The sequence below is a fragment of the Gorilla gorilla genome, chromosome 9, assembly GCF_029281585.2.
Source record: "Gorilla gorilla gorilla isolate KB3781 chromosome 9, NHGRI_mGorGor1-v2.1_pri, whole genome shotgun sequence".
NCBI classification, from domain to species: Eukaryota; Metazoa; Chordata; class Mammalia; order Primates; family Hominidae; genus Gorilla; species Gorilla gorilla.
Window position 1 is genome coordinate 35,540,682 of NC_073233.2, and position 14,417 is coordinate 35,555,098.

Here is a 14,417-nt window from a genome sequence, read left to right on the forward strand (position 1 = left end):
TCACAATTCCCCTTCTTAGGCACTCATACTGAAAATGATTCAGAAACCACATGTAATAAAATTCCTTCAGCAAAATTCAGCCAACCGAGGCACCGTTCAAAATCAATCCATCCACCTGGTCATTTTCTTCTAAATATAGGTCGAATTATAAACAATTGGTAGCCTACACGGTGAAACTGTGTGTATGGAATAGAAATTAAAATGCCCAATTCTGAAGTGGGATTTATCTAGTCTTTACAAAAACATGCCTCCTATTTCATTTTTTAAATTTAATGTTTTATTTATTTATTTATTTGTTTATTTATTTATTTATTTGCTTACTTATTTGAGACAGGGTCTTGCTCTGTTGCCCAGGCTGGAGTGTGGGGCACTATCACGGTTGACTATAGCTTTGACCTTCTGGGCTTAAGCTATCCTCCTACCTCAGCCTCCTGAGTAGCAGAGACTACTGGTGTGCACCACCATGTACAGCTAATTTTTTATTTTTATTTTTTTGTAGAAATGGGGTTTCACCATGTTGCCCATGCTCGAACTCCTGGGCTCAAGCGATCCACCTGCCTCAACCTCCCAAAGTGCTGAGATTACAGGCATGTGCCACTGTACCTCACCCATAAATTCTATTTTAGATTTAAAAATAATTCTTCAATATATACTATTACTAATATTAATACATTAATTTCCAATTATTTGACACCTACTATGCCAAATACCCTACTAAACCCTTGGAGAATACCATTTAATTTAATTCTGACATAACCTTATACTGAAGCCATTATCAGTGCTTTATAAATGAGAGAAGTAAAAATAAGAGAGTCTAGGGCAATGTTTCTCAAAGTGGATTCAAATCAATGGGTCTGGAATGAGGCCTGGGATTCTGCATTTCTAACAAATTCCCAGCCTTAGGGAACTTGGCCTTAGGGATTAACAGAATTGACCTAAATTGTTCATCTGATGCAGAGCTGCTGCTTATAACATACTTATATTTTTAGCCAGCTATATTTCATTGTAAAAAGTTTTGCTTCTTACAGCTGAGTTTCTTCCTGCAGTATCTATCCTATGGCAATCCAGCCGTTGCAGGGAGAGCAGCCTATTTCATGTTTTCTGTATATTACTCCATGAGAGTGGCCTAATACTTGGACTTAATACATCTCCTATAACTGTTCCTTCCTTCTGGCTACCCAATCAAATCACAAGTCCAAGTTCTGCTTTTAGAACCTGTTTCCTTGACTGTGGTAAAGGCCATGAAATTTTTCCTTCTCTGCCCAGTCTCTAAGGATCAAATTCAAGGGCTTCTGTAGATTGCCTAAGTAATTGCCCACCCTTTCTCACCATTCCTTTCTCTTCTGTCTTTCTAGATTAATTATCACATACAAGGTGTGGAGGAGTAAAGAACTCACTGTTCCCTCTATACTCTCACCTCCTACCCTATTCCCTACCATGCCTTTCTCACTTATATTCTCACTCATGCCATTCATTATTCTTGGAACAACCTTTTACTTAAAGTCTACCTTCTTTCCTCTTTTTCAAAGGTTTTCTAAATCTCATCTCCAACATTAAAGTCTTCCAGAAATAAAGCCAATGATAATCATCTTCCCAAGGCTGATGAGTGATGAGTAACTCTCACATTTTTCATCCCACAAACCACAAACATAGAAACTTTCTTTAATGAAAATGTCTATTTAATTACTTGAGTCTTTTCTATAAATTTTTTCCTTCTACAGCTGCGTATATTATAGATTCATGATGTTAAACCTGGAAGCCAGCTTAGATTTGATATGATTTCAGCAAAAACTCAGTACAGTGTTCTGCAACTAGGTAATTAAGCATAACAAAACATAGTTCATTCCAGTGGTAGGTTTAAATTCCAACCCCCACTAGCTATGTGTCCCTGAAGAAGTTACTTAACATTGTAATATCCTTAGATTTATTTTTCCATCTGTAAAACAAGAATTTAAAAAGTTACCAAATGCTAATACCATTGTGAAGATTAAGTCAGAAAAGCAATGCTACATGCATACCTGCATAAGTGCGTGCCAAGGGTTGAAAAATTAATGCTAAAACAAAATGTTAATAGCAAAGTTTATGAGAAAAATTGCTGGGAACAAAAGTGGTTCAGCACTCATTTACCTCTGTTTTCATTCAACGATATTGAAATTAAAGCATTTTCAATTTCAGACTTTGAAAATAATGGTATAAAAGGAAGTAGCTGCATTTTTGGGACTCAAGGTAATAGGATATTCAAATCTTTCTTTGGCCTCTACAGTTAAGGTGCACCTGTCTTTCAATATTGGTAGAGGATATATGATCAGAGAGCATTCAAAGCTTTTTAAATCCAAAGGAAGGACAGAGCAAGACAGACTTGAATGTGTAACCTTCAATTAGTCTAATTAAAGGAATAATAGTGACCATAAGGCATCATTAGAGCCACTGCAGCCCTAAGTTCACCTTCAGTTCCACAGATATTGGAGTCATCTCCTAAAGTTGTCCTATAAACTTTCAAAGGGAAAAATTGGGAAAAGAGAAATGAAATAGTTCTTACTATAGTCTAGACTTTCTTTTACACAATTTAGAGCTCTAATAGCCTGTTTGATGTAACCATCTTTAATTATAGGTACCTGAAATTGGGCACTTCTAAAACAGAACTTCTCATCTCCTAATCATTCTCTACCTCCCTTGTTCTCTTAAAATCATCAGCTCTGCTTCCTCAGCCAGGGCATTTGATGTCATTTTTTATATTAACCCCCTCTATATCCCATTCTTTCTATTTAAACCATATATAGAATATCAGTTATATCTAGAGGTTTTTTAAGATCCATTTCCCATATCTATCTCAATGGCCAACGTGTTAAATCCTATCCCTCATCATCTATCACTTGAAAAACTGCAACTACAACCAAATGCTCTGGGTGCAATTAAGTTTTCTAAATTGTCACAAATTTTTACTCCCTAAAACAAGGATAATTTTATCACCCTTTGGACAGTATTTGCTACTGGATCTTTGTCTTTTGGATTAGACCTCACCTTTCTGATTAGCAGGGAAGGTCTTCTGCAATCGGGCACAGCACAAAAATCTGTCTCTGATAATGTTACATAATGATCAGCGAAGAACACTGAACTGAGTCTTAAATACTAGAAACCACACATTTGCAGATTATTTTTGTTGTTTTTTAAATTATTTTTATTATACACAAGATTCATAAGTCTTTATCAAACACATAACCATCAGCCAACTGAACTGAGTCCCAGATACTAAGAATCAAGGATGTGCAGTTATTTTTATTTGGTGGGTTTTTTTTAGTTTTTATTATAAAGACTAAAGATCCATAGGTCTTTATAAGAAAACACAGAAAATTTGAACCAAAACAAAACCCCAAGAAGTCAGAGTGCAAAAGTTTACTCGTATAAATATTGGGTAACTTTCACTTTTTAAAAGGATGTAAGGTCTGCATTAGTTGCATCTGGTAGGTTGACTATCAAAGCATTTAGTTCATGTTTTTGTGTATCTATCAAGTGCTCTCAGTCTTTGTGGAATATATGCTTTTGTGGGTTAGAAAATATTTTAATTTCAGTTGGTTATCTGGTAAGATTTTAACCAGACACAGGAAATTTCTATGTGTGCTATTTGATAATAAAAGAAAACTTCTTAGCTTTAGGGAATTATTTTACTTTAAAAATTGCTAGATAAAATATCACAAGAAAGAATAGTTTCTTGGCCTGCTTCTACGAAAACTTCTTTGGGTGAATACATTTGCAGAGACATATAAAAGCATTCATTAGAAGTGAATCATGGTGTACTTTCTTCAAATAATTTTCCATTCAAGTGACACTTAATTCATAGTTTATACATTCAGGGCCAATAACTACACAATCCACATTCCATAAGGAGTACCAAAAATGTATAAGATGCTCTAGGCTTCCTGAAAATCGAGCATATTATGTCTACACAGATGATAAGAAGAGGAGTGAAATGGTGAGATTGTCAGCATTCCTTTGATGTCTTTTAAACAAAGATCCTATTGAATGTTGACTCATTTTCACTCCATGTGATCTTATGGAAGAAAAATGTTGTTTGGGTCTTGAGATCTTAGGCATGCAATGAAACTAGATTTCATTCAAACATTTTTTTCATTTTTGTAGTGGAAATATTTTTATTCTTCAGATTTCAGCCTCATTAAATTTTCAAGCTACAAAGACATATAAATAGCATTCAGTGAATTTCTAACTGTATGACAGTCTCAATAATTTCAAGAGGTCTTCACTAATTTACCATTCTATGCACTCAAAGTAGAAAATTTATCTCCTGTAAATTGTTTAACTGTTAATGCTGGATACCACTGAGGACAGCTATCTTCAATATGTTTTTAAATGCAGAAAACATATTTTCCTAAAAGAAATAAACAAGGACTCAATTACTCTGTAAAATTATTCATTTGCTGGGAAGTACCATCTTACCTCCATTCATATACCATTTAGAAAGTAGGTTTTTAATGTTTTTATTTTAATTGCTCTTCAGTTGGCCTGTTCAAATAGATTCTCCATTATGTAGGTATTCCCCTGAGATGGAAAGTTAAGTGTTTTGTTATATGTGTTTAAGTCTTTCAGGCTACCAGAAGGATAGCAAGAGTTTGGGAGAGCTATTGAAGGAAAGGTTCTTTATGGTGGGGCTTATTTAAATTACAATAATTTTATTTTCTTGGGACTTCTTCAAGGACATGTCAGGTAGACTGAGAATTACACATCTGAAAAAAGAGAGACAGAAAAGAGAACAGTAAATATAGCAAATGAATATTCCCATGGAACAGAAGTATTGTTACATAATATTTGCAGATAATTTATTCTTAATATTTATCAAAAGTTTTCTGCTTAACAAGTGTGAGGTTTTGGTTTTCAACCCAACTATCTCTTCCATAACCCCACAAACAGTTTTTTTTTAAAAGAATTATGAAGAAGAGGTAAGAAAGGCTGTTTCTTTCCCTTTAGACCTCTCCTGTCCCCAGACTTCATAGAATGAAGCCTACTTAAATTCCTTTTCGAATCTATAAGGGAACTGAGCACCTCTCTGACATTTCCTAGTGGAACAATGAGAAGAGCCTTTTCCCTCTGGACATCTGCACATGCATCTGAATGTATACAGAAGAGCCAAATATGCCATGTAATATTAATTACAGTGAGATGGGGAGGGAAATATTTCTAGTGATACTCCAAATAAGGCTTAGAAACCCCAGCAACACTAACTACAAAACACCCTTGACAATACAGATATCAACAAACAATTTATAATATGTTGAAAAGGAAGCAATCTAGTGGATGATACCAATCATTAAATCTTCCCTAATCATTAAGTCAGGACAATTCCTTTATGAAATATTGTGGTGAGAAATATAGTGACCATGATGATAGTACAAACTACAGAACATACAAATACAATTCCAATAGATTCCGTGAGATTCCAGAGGTCCTTAACAATGGTCACAGAGAGGAAATTATGAAAACTACTACTGATGGTCTGAACAAGAAGGTGTTGCTGCTTGATTTTAAAGCCCTTTGTGTTAGACAACAAACTGTCGTCCATATCAGGCTTTTAGGATCAGGTTTCCCACAGCAAGAGCTGTTTGATCATAAGATGCAGCTTTAAACTTGCCATCTGTTGTCAGAACCAATCTGAACTGAAGCCAAAGTTTTTGTTTTTTACTTTTTATTTATTTTTCGTCAGTAGTACAGTGTACCTTGGTTCAGTCCATTCTTTTAAACTCAGATAAATTTGAGTTTGGATATCAGACTTGGAACTCACTGCTTGCTTTGTTTTGAGTAATTTACTTGTCCATACTGAGTTATGGCTTTTTCATCAGTCAAGTGGAGATGGATGGCAACTCTCTTAGGGATTTTGGAAAGAGTAAACCTAATTCCTGAACAGCAGTAGTAATGACAATTCTGCATCAGTTATCTTTATCTAGAGCAAATCTTCTACTCAAATATGAAAGTTGGGATATCACCTCACTTCTGAGCTCTAAGTCATACTTCAGTACTTATAAATGGTCTTGTTCCTTGGTTTTTACCCGTATGAACCTGTTTTGCTGATTTGCTTCAGACCTGGATTCCCTAGTACGTGGAACTCATCCTTTAACTAGAAGTTCCTTGTTAGAACTAGACCTCAAACTATGACATGCCTTATCTAGAATTCCCTTAAGTAGAAGACAGCAAGGCAATAGCCCTGATGAGTTGCTGCATATAAGCTTTCCTATGTGCTGACCTAACCTACTGTTCTAAGATGGTTCCTGATAACTCATATGAATTGTGCCTAGTTATTGCTGTGTTTCTTGGGCACTAGACTTTGTCTGCCAGCAGAAACTCTTGCTTAACTCCTGTTGTTTGGCCAATTCCCCCAGAATCTGTCCTTTCTGGTGAGTAGGTTTAATTTCAGGGCTACTCTCTAGGCCAGTAATATTTTATTCTGAGAGGAACAGGGAAATGCATGGCTGAGTTCCAGGATATGAAAGCACAGGTCCTTGACAAGATGTTAGGAGAGTGAGTTGACTTCCAACAATGAAAATATAATAGAAATGATCATTATCGATGGAATAATTTCTAGATATATTGTACTTGCTGCTTCACAGATACTATCTATAAGCCTCAGAATAAACCTAAATGGTAAATATTATTCTCATTTCACAGATAAAAAGTATTAGGTTCTAATACACTAAGTTACTTGCCCAAGAATAGATTGTTAGTAGAAACCAAAACTGAATTCAAACAATTCTGAGTCAAAAATCTATATTCTTTTTACCACGTCATGGTTCCTTACACATTATCATGAATTAGGCCACTATTTTGATGCTGTTAGAGAAAAATTCTAGGATCCTTGATAGTTTTGTTTAACATAATGAAGATATTCTTTTTCAGAACAAAGTAGACAGTTTACACTAATATCTATCACCAATATCTATGGAGACTGGTCTTTAGTTCACTAACACTAACAATTTGAGTGTTTCCTTTAACTTAAGGATTATATTTATATAATTATATAATTATAACATATAATTATATAATTTATATAAATATGTAAATTATATTTACATAATTATATAAATTATGGTGGCTGTTTCACAGTAAGGCTTTCTTGAGCTTGGTGGCCTTTGACATAATTTGGTTATATTTTTATGTGTTTAAATTGGTCAAAGCATCCTTCTCTAGCCACAGCCCCTATTTCTGCACATAACATCAGTCCCTTAATTTAATGCCCTTCTAGAAAGCGACCCTAGGAAATAGAATTAATAGGTATAACGATTGGAAGAATCAATGCCTTGTTTATAAGTCTCCATCTTCAGAATAAAGTTGGGGAACTGAGGCAGTTATTTCTGTGAATTGCCCTCCCACTGGGACTGGGGCTGAAATCACTAGCACCCTATCTCTAGTTTGCATATGCTGACCTTGGTTAATACTTTTATTGGAGCTGCTTTGTATTTGTCTGGATAAAGGGGCACATCATGGAGCATACATCTTAACACTATTATTCATCCTATTATAAATGATGCTAACAAATGTGAAGGAGGGGCCCACTTAGGATGTATTCATGACACACTCCTTTTCCACCGTCCCACGTCTGCCTGCCTTGACATTTCTGATCCAAGCTATGTAGTAATTCTTCTCCTCATCCTATGTTTTCCACACATTCTTTTAGATCAGTACACAGATGCTTTTACTTCTCTGAGTTTGAGAAAATAAATCATACTCCCACACCCATCTATAAAAGATTATTCAAGGTCATGACGATAACAACTCTTTCTTCCTGTGCAAAAAAGAATACCTTTGCTTTCTTACAATGAATCTTCTTTGGTGTTTGTCTTAAAACACTCTTGGGGTAAAAAAAAAAAAAAAAATAGATGGAGTCTCCATTGCTATTCATGATTTCAAAATGGCCTGCTATATGACCTAACCCAAAATATCTTAAGAGCCTCCCAGGTGCATTATAACATCTAGACCAGTTAGTTCTTAACCCTGGATGCACATAATAATCACCTAAATCACATTAAAAATATTTTTTAACCTCAGGCTCTGAGGTTTCATATTCTGATTAAAATAATCTAGGCTAGGTCCCCAGCATGATTATTTATTAACATTTTCAATGTTAACCAGGTTGAAATGCATCTAGACAATATGACACGGGTTATTAACACAGACTTCATAGTCAGACAGACTGCAGGTTGGATCTTAGTTATCTCATCAGCTATTAAATCCTGGGAATTTGCTTAACCTTCTTCAGCTTCAGTTTCTTCATCTATAAAATGGCTTGATGATGCTCAAAAGTTGCTATAGAAACAGAATAAGAATTAATATAACATACTTGAGTGCCTGGTACTTAGTTATTTCTCAATGCATATATATATATATACACACACATACACATACATACATACATATATATGCAATGTATATACATACATATATATGCATATATACACATACATATATGCATATATACACATGCATATATGTATATATACACATATATGTATATATATACACATACATATATGTATATATATACATACATATATGTATATATATACACATACATATATGTATATATATACATACATATATGTATATATATACACATACATATATGTATATATATACACATACATATATGTATATATATACATACATGTATATGTATATATACACATACATATATGTATATATATACACATACATATATATGCATATATATATACATTGAGAAATAACTATATATGTATATATGTATACACACACACACATATATATATATTTGCTATGTAATCTTTCAGGATTTTGAGATGTATGTTTAAGATAATACATGAAGCAGGAAACAAGTATTTTTGCTGACTAAAATTTTACTTAAATCTCCAAATTCAAATGTATCACAAATATTAATGATAATAATTGAGAACATTTATTCACTACCAAAGTATGTGACAGGGTCTGTGTTGAATGTTTTACATGAATTACATTTTCAACCTGTTCAAAATTTTAAAATCTGTTTTACTACATATTTAAAACAGAAGACATCAAATTTGAGAGCTTACAATCTTTTCTCAAATTATCTAGTATGAAGAGTTGGGATTTGATTTTAGGTCTATATAAATCTAAACTCAGATTTTTAACCTTTACACTCTGTTGCCACCAAAGCAACAGATCTGCATAAGATTTACACAGGCTTTTTAAACTAATCACCCTTTCTCATTGCCTCCCTGACTAAATTCAGGTAATAAAAACCACAGTCAGCTTCATAGGTTGTAACCACACAGTTATATACACAACTATACAGGCTGCCATGCTCAAAGGGCCCCACTCTTGGGATATAATTCTTTGCAATTGTTACCTTGAAATTCTTAATAATTTCGTTTTTTAATTTATGTTTTATAAGTGAACTCTGATAGTCCAATGGAGGATATACTTACATAACTTATATTTCTGTTTTCTACCTTTTTTTTTGTTTTTTTTTGAGATGGCTTCTTGATCACTCACTCTCCACCCTATGTTGCATGGACTCTACCTAGCTTCTCCTTGCAAGTTCCCCCTACTTCCTCCCCATCTCCTACATGGGTGTCTCAGTCACATTAATTGGGGAGAAGGCCTGTATTTCATGCCAACTTTTGCCCTTGGCAGGGGCCTGAGTATGGGTACAAGAGAGTCAAATTTAGGCGTGCACCCTACTGCATCTCTGAGGAAAGCAAGGAGGCAGTCATCCTCAATCTTCCTTGAAAATGTCATGGCTCGTTCAGCAGGAAACTTAGTAGAGGCTCTTACCCACCATTTTTCCAGGTACCAAGTGTCTCTTGATGGAAAAGTTGCAATACCTTAGAGGTCACTCATCTGTTTTGGGTTGGAGTAGCAGCGTGGCAAGGGGAGATTTACTTCCCCAACCCCGACGGGAGACCTGCATTTTCATTGTACATTGGCCCCTCAAATTATGTAGGTAGCCCTGATGAAAATAAATGACACAATACAGAAAAGTTCCACAAGGAGCCGGTGGGGTTTGGTGTATTTGGAAAGGAACAAGGCAAGGTGAAGCTACCCAAGCCTGGTGAGACCCAGGCTGGATAAGGTGTGTCCAAGAGTTTGGAATCATGGGCTCTGGAATTTAAAATATTCTTGCTATAAATCCCAGCTTTGCCCTTATTTAGTTGTGTGATATTGGGTAAGTAACTCACTATCTCTAAATTTCAGTTTACTCTTCTATAAACTTAGCATAATAATTACACTAACCTCATAAACTTGAGATAGGATAAAATAAGACAATGTGTGTGAAACAGTTGTTTACCAATGTCTGGGACAAAGTAAGCACTGGATAAATGTGGTTTTTGCTAGATATTTTAATTTTCTTCTTGACTGAATATCTCTGGGTTGGGGCCATGTTTGTTGCAATGACTTGGCCCTGTAAAGAAGAAAAGATTGCTAAAATGAATGCCCCTTCTTATCCCTCAACCCATACTTTAGGTCCTACTGAACCCATATAAACCTATTTTATTTTCTCAATCAGATGTAAGAAAATTGTAGTTTCTTATATTAGCCATCTCAGAAAATAGATCGTGTCTGAAATTAGAAGTCTGGGTTTGCTTCCCTTCTTTACACTCTCTGAAATGCCATAATTGTAGTGGGATAGAAATATTGAAGGAATAATTGTCTTCCATCCTCTACCCCGATAAAACCCACATGAACATCCACATATTCTCCTTCCTTCTTGCTCTCCTCGTTCTCTCCTGGGATACCCATTCCCATACACATGCTAATGTTCTTTGAAACATTTAAGATGCATTTCCAAGTGACAGGAAGTGCTACCATACAAAAGCATCATCTTTTTTTTTTCTTTTATGTTCATCTCCATTAATTGGTTGAATTGATTTTCTGGATTAGGAAGGAGGGTAGTGAGTTATGCATTAAAGAAAGATTGATAGGATTGCACAATTGTTTGTGTTTCAAAACACAATTTTCTCAGAAATAAATATATAGGATATTGAGGAGCCTAGAAAGATCAAGGAGTACATTTCTTGCCTTAATTCATCTAGGAAAAGATATAGTTTTCTGCATGAGAAATTACATTAACAGTTGTTAGCTAGTAAGTCATCCAGAGGAAGTGTGGGAGGAAAATAAAGACACAACAAAATCTAATCCCATTAATAATTGAAGTTAAAACAATAGTATCCCTCTTTGCATTTAAAAATTTAACAGACTTTTTTCTTAAAACTATTATAATTTTTTTTGGAGAGGGTAAGTTGAGGTAGATACCCTTATAAATTACTAGTGAAAACATAAACTGTGAACCTTTCTGAATTGTAACATAAATATATTTCCAGAGCCTCAAAACTGTTAGGGCCTTCAGTTACAATTATTCTAATCTAGGAATGCTGTCTCAGGAAATTATAGGAAATCTGGACAAAGATCTATACACCAAAATGTATGTTTGTACCATCATTTATAACAGTAAATAATTGACCACAAGCTGAATTTCAAAATATAGGAGATAAATTATTTTTAGTTCCTCTCCTCTAATTTCCCCACTAGCAGTTCTACCCTTCCCTTTTCACTCACTGGATATTACTACCTCTTCTGATTTGATAATGTTTTTCTGAGGGAGAAGAGGCAAATGAGAGGAAGATTCAACATTACTGGCATAACCTGCACTTGCTCTTCTCTGAAAGGCATTTGTGGGCTATGGGAATATGACTACCATTGTGGATCTTACACCTTTCTTCCTTCTGGGAGGCATTTAGTTACTGAAAGTCCACTTGACAAAGACTGTTGGAGATCCCATTACTTTTCCTGGATTACACTTATGTCAATTCTTTATTAAATGGGTATAGGAAGACTATTATATGGTCCATATTTTGTCCATAAGAAGTATATATCCTTTCCCCTGAAAATTCTAGATATCCTTAACTTCCCCAATAGAATCACCTTTCCTTTTCCCACCTTCACAGTAGCTACCAAGACCAAGTCTCACAATTTTAGCCTTTTCTAGGAAAGAATTTGGCATCAGTTGAGGTACCCCTGTAGACACTAGTGAACACAGATCAAGATGACCAAGTGGTCTTATGGAATTGTCTCTCACTGGTCTTGAAGGGATGTGGAAACACCCCCTCCTTGCTCCATGAAAAACGATTTATAGTCTTATTGCAAATTGTTTTTCCAGATAATTTTTTCTCTCAGACTTAACCTCAATTCTTTATCCTTGAATGGGTGCTAAGCTAAGGTTGAAAACAAAGATATGGTCTACCTCCTTTGTCAATTTCTACAATGATAGTGTAGCAATGCCTTTGGAATATTAGAGTAGGCGGCAGCAGTTATCTTTCAAGTTCTGCTCAAATTGAGACTAAAATAGGCTTATTTTTGCGTTCTGCCACATTGTGCAACATTAATGGAGGAGATACACAATAGTATGCAGAACACAAGAGATATATCAATTCAGACCTAGCATCAGGGACGAGTTTCTCAAGGATACAATCCCTAAATTGAAAACTGAAGTATAAGTACAAGTGAGCATGAATGGAGCAATAGTGAGACCAAAGGACCAGCATTAAAAGAGAATATAGGCCTGGTGCCGTGGCTCACGCCTCAGCACTTCGGGAAGCTGAGGCGGGCGGATCACGAGGTCAGAAATATGAGACCATTCTGATTAACACGGTGAAACCCTGTCTTCACTAAAAATACAAAAAATTAGCCAGGCGTGGTGGTGGGTGCCTGTAGTCCCAGCTACTCGGGAAGCTGAGGCAGGAGAATGGCGTGAACCCGGGAGGCGGAGCTTGCAATGAGCCGAGATGGTGCCACTGCACTTCAGCCTGGGCGACAGAGCGAGACTCCATCTCAAAAAAATAGATTAAATAAATAAATAAATAAAAAGAATATAGTGGGAAAACAAAACGGTATGGCCACTTTGGAAAACAGTTTTGCGATTTCTTACGAAACAATGCAAATGTTCCTTACCTGTGAATGGAAAAACTGTGGTACATCCATACAATAGCATACTACTCAGCAATAAACTGGAACACATTACTGATACAAACACTGACATGGATAAATCTCAGAAGTATTATGCTAAATAAATGTATCCATATTCAAAAGGTTCTACGCTATTTGATTCTATGTATCTGTCTTTCTGGAATAAAGAAAACCATAGGAACAAAAAACTGATTATTGGTTGTCAGGGACTGCAGGTAGGGGGAGGGGCTGACTAGAAAAGGTCATGAAGGAATTTTGGGGTGACAGAAACGTTCTACATGTTGCTAATGTTGGTAGCCTTCTGTACTCATTTATCAAAGCTATAAATTGTACAGGGTAAAAGGTGAATTTTACTTTATGTAAATTATAACTCAAAAAAGAGTTCCTTCGAGATACTGAAAAATAGTTAATACAGAAATTAAATGAGAAGCAAGGAGTGTTAAACAATGAAGCAGGAAAGATATATGGGTAAGAGGTCATTAAGTTGTTGTAAATTATGCTCAGAAACCGAGACTTTATCCTTTAGATAATGGTGAACATTGAATGGTTTAACTTGATTGCAAACTATTTAGAGGGATCACTCAGCCAGTAGAGTGAAAGCAGGAAGACTAATTCAGATGTTAGGCAGAAATGTAGTAAACTTGGTAGAATATATTGCTTTCCTGAATTAGAAAAGTATGGGAATTTATTCATTGTTTACTCAATGTGCAAAATGTCTATTACATTACAGACACTGAGCTGGTTCCTTGAGATAAAATGGTCAACAAAAACCACACACATACTCAGCCCTCTCTGAGATCACAATGTGCTGGTGAAGACAGTATTCACATAAGCAAATACATAATTTTATCCATGGTAAAGTCTATGATAAAAAGATATTATGAAAGTGTGTACTAATAGGGACTGTGTTAGACATAGTTACTCACCTAAAATCTATCTTCCCTCTCTTAATAACAGAATCTCTGTTTTTGTTTAGGGCACCTATGTGTTAGCATTTAAATAACAGGATTTCCTAGCTTTCTTAGCAGTTAGGGCTGGTCATGTGACACAATTCTGGCCACAAATATATAAGTGGAAGGATGTTGGATATTTCTAGGAAGATTTTGCCTTCCCGATTATAATCTCTCCTTGCTGCATCCTTTCCTTTTCCTGTCTAGCACATGTGATAACAGTAGAATTGATGGCAACATAAATATATGTGTTGCTACAGCACAATTTCAATTAATTTTAAAATTTAATACATGATGATAATTTTGATTGTTATTTTTATAAGACCTGTGTTTGTTATTATCCCTCTTCTGCCTCCCTTGCCTAATAGCTCAACAGAAATGTAGCCCAAAATTCCCTCATGCATGGCATGGTTCACCCCATTAAATTTTAGTCTCCTACCTGCCACCCAAATATCAACCCTAGAGTACTTGGGTACATCATGTCTA

At 35.3% G+C, this 14,417-nt stretch overlaps 1 long non-coding RNA gene across 1 annotated transcript; it reads right to left on the reverse strand.

Annotated features, from left to right (window-relative positions):
- Positions 1-4,512: 4,512 nt before the first annotated feature.
- LOC109028835 (uncharacterized) lies at positions 4,513-13,118 on the reverse strand. Its single transcript, XR_002007811.3, has 3 exons — positions 12,967-13,118; positions 10,252-10,420; positions 4,513-4,739 (listed from the first exon to the last, which is right to left on the reverse strand). It is a non-coding gene; the product is annotated as an uncharacterized lncRNA (long non-coding RNA).
- Between the last annotated feature and the right edge of the window lie 1,299 nt (positions 13,119-14,417).